We start from the raw sequence: 11,865 nt of genomic DNA, 5'->3' as shown, positions 1-11,865 counted from the left end.
CGAGTACTTTGTACCGTCAGCGCGGCGTTTGTACGCAGAGTCCATACATGGTACGGGACTTATTTACGCAAATAGCGTAAAAGGTACGTAGAGTGCATATTAAGTCTAGCGGCCGCAGCGGCTCCATGGTAAAAGTGTGTTTAAAGGTATAGCTTTATGTTTTAATATAAAAATCGACATTATCAATATATATATATATATATATATATATGTATATATATATATACACACATGTATATATACATATACACACACACATATATATATATATATAATGCATTGGGGTAAGGCGGCACTCGAACAGACTTCTTAGGCGGTGTGAAAAAAGGTCAGCTTTATTGTACCGACATGTTTCGGGGCTATACCCCTTCCTCAGGGCCTCCTATATACATTTATTCCAGAGAACAATGGAATCTGTGAACTGGCCAATCAGAGTAAACTATGCGTTCCACAATGCTACAGAACCCAGAACGAGGCATGGACTTTGAACAAATTAGACTAGAAATCATCTATATGCTACACGTCGACTTCCGGTATAAGTGACATCGTCATGCGGGTCAGTATGCGGTTCACGGGAGGATCCCCTTGGCAACAACACAACTGGCATCAGACGTGAACGGGCTTCCGGTTCCTGGAGAAAGACGAGGACACAACTGTAGTAAAAGACTTTCTACGACACATGCGCATTCCATATGAGTACGATACCAGAAGTGGGGCGGAAACGTCTCACTCCGACATTAGAGGTACACGTGTACCCTGCACATGCGCAATAGAGACTCGGTGATACCGGAAGTGTGGCGGAAGTGCCGCACTCCGGTTTGAATACACAATTTCTAGATATTTTTATCTCAAAATGTGTATGTACCTGAACATTTCACTCGATATGTATTGTCCCCCATATAGTAAGGCACAATCTTACATGGATTCCTAACGAAAGGTCTTTGACCTGCTCTGAAACAGGAAGTGACATCAGCAATTACAGACTGATTATAGAGGGTATATATAGAGACCCTATCCCAGCAGACCAGTACCCCTTGAAGAAGTCATCAGGACGAAACGCGTTGGGCTCTCCCTCTGTGACCCTCTACCTACAAGTTAAGAGTCTCCTTTATTCTTATTCATTCTGATTTTAGAACATTGTTAGTCATTTTTTTTATTTATTATTATTATTTTTTATGCAAAAATCTTGGTCTTAGAACCTTGCGTGTGTGTTTTTAAAAAACACAACCCATCCCCCCTCTATTTTCACTCTTTTAGTATCGTACATTTTTACCTTCATACTAATTGTATTTTATCTGTACCAAATAAATTTGTATATTTTATTTTATTATATACATGGATTGAAACATTTTTTTTACACCAGTGGTCGCCAGTACCCTTATACCATTTTGCCCATATATATATATATATATATATATATATATTTACGAGAGTGGAGGAAAGGGCGCCTTCTAGTGTCTGATAAAATTATATGAGATGTAAACCCAGTGTGAATAGGAACAGGACACTACTTATCTGGTATACATACCTCCCAACTGTCCCGATTTTGGCGGGACAGTCCCGCTGTTCCACCCGCGGGTCGCAGTGTCCAGTGACTGGGGGGGGCGGTTGGAAGATCCCTCCCTGTCACTCGCTGCTCTGAGGAGAGCAGAGAGGGACAGGAGCACGGCCAGCTGTCCGTGCCCCCATAATGATGAAAACGGGGCTTGCGATCACGGCACTTGCCACGAGGTCACGCCCCCTTTTCGGTAGGTCACGCCCCTAATTTCGGCCACGCGCCATCGGCGCGCGCAGATGTCCCTCTTTCGATTCACACAAAGTTGGGAGGTATGGGTATATAAAAGACTTTTCTTTCAGTCACAAGACCAGTATAGGTACATGAAAAAGAAAAGAACAAAATAACATAGCGCGTACAGTTTTCACGCCGTTTTTCTTTCCACAAATAAAACCAGTTAGATGTAAAAAACTTTGTGGGTATAGGCAAATCCCACAATTCAAAATCCACAGCCAGGGATTTTTTTTAAAGTTTTTCACAGAGTTTAATACAACACATATAGTATACAAAATGGAGGAAATGCAAGCGTACAGGATAAAAAATAAAACAAGCTTATCTATCCATATTGGAGATCGAATACATCTGATTTTCCATAGGTATCCAAATAAATGGTAAAAATTCAAACGTACAGGAAATAAATATTAAAAAGGCATCAGTCCCAACGTGTTTCGTCAGTAATTAGACTTCATCATGGGGATGGGGTCAGTGAGCAACAAAGCTCCATTTATACCTGCAGAGATAATGTGGTCCCAGCACATGGCCAGGTAGTTGGTGACATCACTTCCTGTTAGAGGATTTTTTATTTAGTAAATATATTCAATAAACTGTTGTTTTAACGAGTGATAAATAATAGGGTGCATAAATACATACAATGGAGTACAACCAGGTAGCTATTAAACATTAGAAAACAAAGCTTAATAGCTTCATGTAGCGCGGTGGAACGCACGCTGGAACGCATATCAGCTTCCTGGCGTGGTCCACCGAGCGTCACTTCCGGTAACGCGGGACTCGCTTCCGCTAGCTGGTGGAGCGCACTGTGGAATGCATCGTCATAGCCATGACGATGCGCTTCCTGTAATAGAGCTGGTGGAGCGCACAGTGCATTAAAAAACTAATAGATATATGCTGCTGCACCCTGACGTACTAAAAATGTTAATAGCCACCTTATTAGATATTAAAACGGACATTGATGGATTGAAACATAGTAAACAAAAATGAATGGGATGAAACTATAAACAATAAAGTATAAAACATATCTAATCAAAAGTAAAAAAATAATAATAAATATATAAAAAAATATATATAAAGATGCATATATATGAAATACAATATAATAGAGAGGAGTTCTTTTTATATGTATATATATAACTTGACGTTGTCCAAAAGGCCGGGGGGGAGAAAGGGGGGGGGGGGGGGATGGGTTTTCCCCAGGATACTGGAATATGGGAAAGAATGATGATTAGTTCATTGTATAGCACCTGGAATATTCCAAATCAGTGCAGTGCTGCATGCGTAGTGATTATATCCAATTGTGCATTTTATTAGCTGGAATATAGGTATAGAGGTGACTCATAAAGATTTTTATATAGCCATAATAGATAACTGAAGTGCGATGAATAAAGTGTGGTGTGAGAAATTGTGCAAAATACTATTTTATTAATTAATATATAGCTTATTGAACAATGAATAAAGAAGTTTTTTAAGATTAAAAACTTATAAAAAATTATGTATAAATATATGTATAAAAATTGTGCAAAGGTAGAAAAGTAAATGATCTCTTATAAAAAAGGGGCAATTTCAAACGCTTCATTAAATCCCAAAGGTGCCATGGTTTGAAGTTCGAAGATCCAGAACATCTCTCTTTTTGATAATTTGTTCAGTACATCTCCACCTCTTTCTCCTGTTTTAATTTGTTCGATGGCTTTGAACGTCAGGTCTTCAGGGTTGGAATTGTGTTTTTCTTTAAAATGTTTAGACACTACATGATGCTCAACCTTGTTCTTTATGTTGCGGACATGTTCCTGTAATCGAATTTTGAGTAGTCGTTTCGTTTTGCCCACCTATTTTAGGCCACATGTGCATTCTAAAAGATATATGACCATGGTTGAGTTACAGTTCATGAAGTCCTTGATCGGATATTCCCTTGAGTTGTTGTGATTAGAGAAAGATCTTCTGACAGGATGTACAAACCTACACATGTTGCAATTGCCGCATTTGTAGTTTCCTTTACACTTTGGCATGCCAGTTTTATTTGTAGGTTCTTCTTTCTTCAAAAGACTTGGGGCCAGAATGGCTTTGAGACTTTTAGTCTTCCTAAAGACAATTTTTGGTCGTGCTGGGACAATGTCTTTGAGGATGGGGTCAAGTAAAAGGAGGTTCCAATGTTTATTAAATGATTTCTTGATAAGATGTTCCTGGCAGTTGTAGGTAGTGATGAAGGGGATGAACTTCTCATTAGATTTCTTGTTATTAGGTGCAGCCACCGTATTCGCATCACGTACTTTTTCAAGTGCCTTCTTGATGGTATTCTCTGGGTATTGTCTCTCTTCAAACCTTCCCGCATAAAGTTCAAGTTGCTTAGTGCAATCATCTGGATTGCTGCAATTTCGTTTGATATGGTGGAATTGAGAGTATGGGATGTTCTTTTTCCAGCTCTTTGCATGGCAGCTCTTGTATATATATATATATATATATATATATATATATATATAATTTTGTTAACATTGTCCATAACTCAGGTACTGTGCAGGGCTAGCAATGGAAATGTACATATTGGGGGTAATTCAGACCTGATGGCTAGGCTGCATTTTCATACAGCAGGCGCATCGCACGGAAACAATGGGAAGGAGAAAGAATTGACTGCATAGGAGAGGAATGGGTTAAACATCCTGTGAGGGGTGAACTAGCTGTGAGGTAGTACAGCCTTAGGAAAAGGGGGAGGGTTAGGGTATATATAGGCTGCAGTGGCCATTTTGGGCCTCTTTGCTGTTTGAATTTCCTTGGGGTGAGTTCTGCCTGGCAGATTGTTCACCCTTCTATATTTCGTGCACTTGTTTTAGGAAACAAATTATAATATGGCCTCCAGCCGCCCACGCCGATCAGTAGGCGCGCCAGCCCGTTACCAGGCCAGCGAGGCTGAGCCCGGGGCCGGGATGTCCGGCGCCGGGGAGGCCGTTAATACGCATGGGGCTGCTCCAGGGTCGTTGGGTGCAGGGCGCAGGACGCGCTCCTCCGGCGACCCTGCGGTCGCGAGTGTAGCTGCTGGCGGCCGCGGTGGGCGGCACGTGGCGGTCCGGAGGTCTGACATCCTGGAGAGAGGGGACCAACGGTCCTCGCCTCCGGGGGCAGTCGGGGGAGTCGGGATGGTGAGAGCCCGCGGGCGCGCGCTAGCACGCATCGCTGGACGCCGCTCGGCACCCGCTGCGGTGACACCCAGCCGGTCCTCCCTGCCAGGGCCGCTTGGAAGCTCCACGCGGCGGGGGAGAACTGGGCGGGCGACAGACGTGACGGCGATCCGGCCTGGGCCCGTCGGTGTGCCCAGCGCCGGATCGTCGGATAGGAGTGCACAACAAGAGGCTGCATCGGCAGCGGGGGACACCAGGACAGGAGGCGGTGGGGCGCGCGCACGACGGGCGCGCGCACCAACGCGCGGCTCCGGCGGCGTCTCTCGCGCACGGGTGCGCGCAGCGACGCCGCATCGTTCCGTGTCCCCTCAGCCCTCCTCGCTGCGGATTAGTTCCGGCGGGGCGAGGAGGGAAAGCAGGCCTGGTGGTGATCAGACATATAGATTGGTAAATGCTCAATTAGCTTAGTGATATCATTCAGGTGCTCGAAAGGAAGGGGTATTTCTGAGCAAGAAAAAAAGCAATTGTTTCCCCAGCACACTGAATGGATAACAGTAACCAGATATAAATCCCACATGATAATAGAATTCAGAGATCTTCGTTACACATATTTGCGCAAATGTGTGGTTAAGCCCCAAAGCCGCATCAAGGCCTCTCTGTATATTTGGGGTCCCTAGCGCTATATCTAGGTGCAGGGTGTGGCACCCCAAAACACCAGAATGAGCCAGAAAGCACAGCGTGACATACCAGTGTAAAAAACTATAGTGTTAATAAATTAGTATTTAGGAAGCCGAAGCTATAGAGGGGGTGATACAAAATGAAATGTAATTAAAATAGAGAAATAGTGTTAGAAAATTAATAAGTGAAAAGTGTTAATAGAATGTAAAGGTATGCCACACTAAAGCCATCCAGCTCAGCCAGTCCAGAGGCACCACACCTCACACCTCCATTACCCCAATCTGGGTCTAATATTAACCAGCAAGGAGTCACATGATAATGGCTCCTTACTAAAATATGTCTAAGCTAAGAGCTACTTACCTTGGAGCAACCCCATAATGCTCCATGTGGCATGTCAGGGCCTGCACCTCCTCCTAATGCAGAAACCTCTCTGCCTCTCACAACAGACATATAGATTGGTAAATGCTCAATTAGCTTAGTGATATCATTCAGGTGCTCGAAAGGAAGGGGTATTTCTGAGCAAGAAAAAAAGCAATTGTTTCCCCAGCACACTGAATGGATAACAGTAACCAGATATAAATCCCACATGATAATAGAATTCAGAGATCTTCGTTACACATATTTGCGCAAATGTGTGGTTAAGCCCCAAAGCCGCATCAAGGCCTCTCTGTATATTTGGGGTCCCTAGCGCTATATCTAGGTGCAGGGTGTGGCACCCCAAAACACCAGAATGAGCCAGAAAGCACAGCGTGACATACCAGTGTAAAAAACTATAGTGTTAATAAATTAGTATTTAGGAAGCCGAAGCTATAGAGGGGGTGATACAAAATGAAATGTAATTAAAATAGAGAAATAGTGTTAGAAAATTAATAAGTGAAAAGTGTTAATAGAATGTAAAGGTATGCCACACTAAAGCCATCCAGCTCAGCCAGTCCAGAGGCACCACACCTCACACCTCCATTACCCCAATCTGGGTCTAATATTAACCAGCAAGGAGTCACATGATAATGGCTCCTTACTAAAATATGTCTAAGCTAAGAGCTACTTACCTTGGAGCAACCCCATAATGCTCCATGTGGCATGTCAGGGCCTGCACCTCCTCCTAATGCAGAAACCTCTCTGCCTCTCACAACAGACATATAGATTGGTAAATGCTCTCTGGTGGTGATCAACCAGGTTTTCGGGGTTTTTCGCCCAGCGGTGCGCAAAGGATGGGCAGCACGGCACCGCGGGCGTCACATGATGCACAGAGCAGGGCCTCCCGGGCTGGACGTGGCAGCTCATCCAGCACTTCCGGGGGACCTGGGCGGGCGGGCACAGGAAGTAGGGGGGGGTTTATGTCCAGGGTGAGGTGCCCGGTCATTACGGACCTTTCCCCGCAGGGCCGACCGATTTGTGGTCCGGATGGGTCATGGCTTCCCGTGCCCAGCGGCGGGTCCACACGGCGCGTTCCGCCCGCTCGGCAACCAGCAGGCGACGCGCCTGCGCCACGGGATGCGAATATAACACAAAACGCTTTCGCTACGGCCCTCGCCACGGTGGTGGCAGCTTTGGGCCCGCTCTCAGCGGCCCCCGAGCGCGAGGTTGGGTCCGGGGGGTTTCCTAGCGGATCGGGCGCGGGTGCGGGCTCTGCCGCGCAGAGGGTAGCGCGTGCGTGCCGTGAGCTTGGTGCGGCCGCGGCTCAGCTGCAGCAGCAGCCACGGCGGGATGAGAATGTGCGTTCATCCGGCACGCCATCGCCTGGAAGGGCTAGGCGCTCGCCACTGTGTGTCTCTGGGTCCTCTTCCCCCTTTTTGCCCGCAGTTGATCAGACGGATATGGAGGAAGCGGAATCGGAAGTGGAGGACGTTTCGTACATCGCCCCTGATGAATCTGGATCCGACCATTCTACGGTTTCAGGTGAGGCGGAGCAGTCTGGGTCGGTTGCGAGTACTCCCTCAAGTTCGCGCAGCTCGTCCCCTTCATCCTCTTCTTCCTCTTCTTCCTCCTCCTCCCTTTCCTCGGCGGTGTCCGACATAAGTAGCACGGCGAAGGCGAAGAAAAGGGCGATTAAATACGCCAAAAAGGCGGCTGGGAGGCAGGAGAGGCATAAGAGGCGAAGGCGGGTTAGCAAAGAATCTCGCAAGGCTAGGAAGCGGCGCGACTTGCCAGGCGTGGTTCGCTGCGAATATACCGCTGTCATGCGAGGGCTTAGGGATAGCTGCAGCAAAAGCATTCGAAGGGGGGACTACGTGGATGTCTTCGTCTTGACGAAAGGCGCGAAGAGGGAGTTCAAGGCAGCTACCGCTAAGAAGGGCATAGGGGCCGAGGCATTTCGCACGTTCGATAACTGGCTGGCAGGTTTCTGGGTTTTCGCGGCTTGTTACCTTGAGGACAGGCCAGACGAGCATATGAATGTCATCCGGTACCTGCACCTCGTGCATGATATGCAACGCACGTCGGCGGGTGACGAATGGCGTAGATATGATGAGGAATTCAGAGAGAAACAGGACGGGTTGTATGTGATGGACTTCGGGTTCAAGGACGTGGAGGTATGGCTTAGGGTCACCAGGGCCTCACAACAGGCCAAGGAGCCCCGGGGCACAGGGGCGGATGGACACCGGGTCGGGCCGTCCGCCCATGCGCCCGGCGGGGACGGCGGGTCGGCCAAGCCAGTTAGGTCGGCCGTCCGGACTGGGAAACAGACAGGAACGAAAGGGTTATGCTTCGCGTTTAACAACGCGGCATGTACCTACGGCAAGCAGTGTCGGTTCCGTCACGCTTGCCTCCATTGCGGGGGTTCCCACCCGGCCTCCTCCTGCTTCAAGAATACTCGGCAGGGTCCCCGCGCTAAACAACCCTACTCTAGAGGAGCACCCGGCGGGAGTGCTCCTCAGGGCGCCAACGCCAATTAGGTTAGAGGCTATGCGTAAATGGTTGAGTTGGTATCCGAATAAGGAGGATGCCGGGTTTTTATACGAAGGTTTTAGTTTTGGGTTCCGCTTGCCTGTTGCAAGCGAGGTTACAGTTAGGGCGCAGAGGAACCTGCAGTCGGCTCGAGCTTTGCCTTTAGTATTGCGGGAAAAAGTCGATAAGGAGATCAGGCTGGGCAGGATGGTGGGGCCTTTTGCTTCACCCCCCGTGGCTGATCTCGTCATCTCCCCGGTGGGGGTGGTGCCCAAAAAGACACCTGGGGCCTTCCGTCTGATCCAGCACCTCTCCTACCCACCGGGGGCCTCGGTCAACGACGCTATACCTCCGGGTCATTGCTCGGTGGTATATCAATCGTTTGACGAGGCGCTCAATTTGGTCCGCAGCTACGGAGCTGGGGCCCTCATGGCAAAGATTGACGTCGAATCCGCGTTCAGGTTGCTACCCCTCCATCCGGACTCATTTCGTTTTATGGGTTTCCGGATTGGATCGGAATATTTCATCGACAAATGTTTGCCGATGGGATGTTCCGTTTCATGCTCGTATTTTGAACGTTTTAGCACCTTCCTGCATTGGTGCGTGGAGTCTTCGTCGGGTGGGCACGGCGTTGCCCATTACCTCGATGATTTCCTTTGTACGGGTCCGGCGGGTTCGCCGCGGTGCGGCAACCTGCTTTTCAGTATACGAGCATTGTTTTGTCACTTCGGAGTGCCAGTTGCCGAAGACAAAACGGAGGGGCCGATCTCTTGCCTGTCATTTCTAGGTATCGAGATCGACACAGTGGCAGGCGAGTGTCGTCTGCCTTTGGACAAAGTGGCTAAGCTTCGCGAGGCCATTGGCCAGTTCATGGGCTCGCGTAAGGTTAAGCTGCGGCAGGCGCAATCCTTGCTGGGCATGTTTAACTTTGCTTGTCGGGTCATCCCGATGGGCAGGGTTTTCTGCCGGAAGCTGGAAAGAGCAACCGCGGGGTGTGCCAGGCCGCACCACTTTGTACGGTTGCCAGCCGAGATAAAAAGAGATCTGGCAGTGTGGGCCTCGTTCCTGGAAGATTTTAACGGGGTTCGAATATGGCAGGCACCGACGGTAGATAGCGCCAGATTGCAGCTTTTCACCGACGCGGCAGGGGCATCCGGTTTTGGGTGCTATCTTGAGGTATCTTGGTGCGCGGCATCGTGGCCAGCGGAGTGGCATCAGGCGGGTCTCACTAGGGACCTTCTGCTCCTGGAGCTTTTTCCCATCATGGTTGCGCTGGAGATTTGGGGCGAGCGGCTAGCGCATCGCAGCATCCTGTTCAGATGCGACAATCTGGGCGTGGTGCACGCGATTAACAACCAGAGGGCTAAATCGCTGGTGGTGCTGCGGGTCCTAGGGCAGTTGCTGCTTACTTGTCTGCGCAGGAACGTGTGGTTCCGCGCGCAGCATGTGCCGGGTCTGGAGAACGGGGTCGCTGATGCGCTATCGCGAGGGCATTGGGATAGGTTTTACTTGTTGGCTCCCGAGGCCGACCAAAGGGGTTTTCATTGTCCCGGTTATGTCTGGCAGGTCATCGAGCCGGACTGGAAGGTTTAGCACTGCGCTCGGTCGCGCCATCCACGCTTAAGGCTTACGAACAGGCCTGGAGCGAATGGGAAGAATTTGCTAGAGGACGGAAGCAACGAGGTAAGAGTGGGCATCGGATGATGCTTTCTTTTATTTGGCAGCTTTATGTTTCGGGTAGGTCGAGAGCGGTGGTGTCCCGGTACTTGGCTGGCATTGCGTTCTTCTGCAGAATTAAGGGTGTTCCCGATCTGACGAAAAGCGGGATTCTGCTGAAGGCTATGAAAGGATGGGCGCGCGTTGCACCTACGCCGCCTGACAGGAGGCGGCCCATTGATGCAGCTTTGCTGCCTGACATCATTGGGTCGGTGGGAGCCATCGCATTGTCTATGTTTGAATCGCTGCTTTTTAGATTGGCTTTCTCTATGGCCTACCACTGTGCCTTTAGGATTTCGGAGTTGGTAGCGCCTTCTAAGCAAACGGATTCGCGCATGCTGGTGGGGGACGTGGTGGTGAGTGGGAGGTCCTTGCTGTGCAGATTGCGACGCTCTAAGACGGACCAGGTGGGGAAGGGCCGATGGGTCACCCTGGTTCCGGCACTTGAGGAGAGCATATGCCCAGTACGGCTGGCAGTGCAGTATGAGGCAGTAAGGCCCGACTGTCGGGGGTCGTGGTTGCTGCACTATGATGGGCTGCCAGTAACAAAGTTCCAATTTCGGTGGATGATGGGTCGCTGTCTGACGAGCTTGGGCCTTTCCCCCTCTCACTTCGGTACACACTCCTTCCGCATTGGGGCTGCTACGGCGGCAGCGGCCGCGGGTTTTTCGGGAGCCCAGATCCAGGCGGTGGGGCGATGGAAGTCGTCCTGTTATAAGCGGTACATTCGCCCCGTCGCCTGAGATACTTTGCGTAAGCGTAGCTGGCATCAATAAGTTAGAGTAAGATAAGGTTTGCTTGGTTTATGCATATGTTATGTTCACTATATGTTGGTTCGTTTACCCGTGTGTGATCCTACTCAGGGATTAGCCACTTGCCGCTGCGGGCGTGAGCCGGCAGCGGGGGTCTGGAGTTATTTTGCTATTTTTGCCTGACTTGACGGACTGAATTCTAATCATTAATTAGGCTAATCTTTGCTATCAAAGTCCCTCAGCAGGTTTTTATGCTTTCACCTCCAGCTGAGTTATTTCATGTTTTACCCTCTTTTTTATACCCCCCCCCCCTGTTTGATTTCGTTTTGATTTTTTTTTTTACCTTTCCCTTAAAGTCTTAATGCTTTGCTTCAAATTTATTAGAATATCGGGAGATCGGCTAGGCCGTGACTGCTGCGACTTAGGAAGCTATCAACAAAATTTTTCTTTTTTGGCAGATCCTTCAGGTTAACGCAATTTCTATTTCTGGTATAGATTTTAGTAACACATTTTACCCCTTTTCCTCCATTCAGGTTGTTTCGCTGATGGCTTGTCCGTTTGGGTGGTTGGCCACTCTTATGTCTTTTGGGCAGCTAGGTTCTTGGCCTCTGATACGGCTCAGAGGTTCCCTGGAGGTCAGGGAATCAGATGGCTTGGTTGGCGAGGAATGATGTGGACAGATCTATTGAGTAGATTAGTCAGTCAAGCTAGGAAGCATGGTGTTCCCAAGGTGTTGGTTGTCCACTTAGGTGGCAACGACCTGGGGAAGAGGACTTCCTTGGAGCTAAGGTGGGCCATGATACAAGATCTGGCAAAGGTGGCCGCAGCATGGACCAATTGCGTATTGGTTTTTTCCCTGATGGTGCCAAGGTTGAGTTGGCGCGGTGTGGAGGACGGACGCGTAATAGATGAGGCCAGGATAAAGGTGAATGGG

The 11,865-nt window shown here is 49.0% G+C and overlaps 1 long non-coding RNA gene across 1 annotated transcript in view; it reads right to left on the bottom strand.

Annotated features, from left to right (window-relative positions):
- Positions 1-428: 428 nt before the first annotated feature.
- Positions 429-11,865, bottom strand: part of LOC134956911 (uncharacterized) — a 206,267-nt gene continuing 194,830 nt past the window's right edge. The window contains exon 3 of the long non-coding RNA XR_010186286.1: positions 429-631. This is a non-coding gene — a long non-coding RNA (uncharacterized LOC134956911). The remainder of the gene's footprint in view (positions 632-11,865) is intronic.

Source organism: Pseudophryne corroboree, chromosome 9 (assembly GCF_028390025.1).
Source record: "Pseudophryne corroboree isolate aPseCor3 chromosome 9, aPseCor3.hap2, whole genome shotgun sequence".
Lineage (NCBI taxonomy): Eukaryota > Metazoa > Chordata > Amphibia > Anura > Myobatrachidae > Pseudophryne > Pseudophryne corroboree.
Note: the sequence above shows the minus strand (reverse complement) of the source record. Positions and strands in the feature narration are given on the sequence as shown.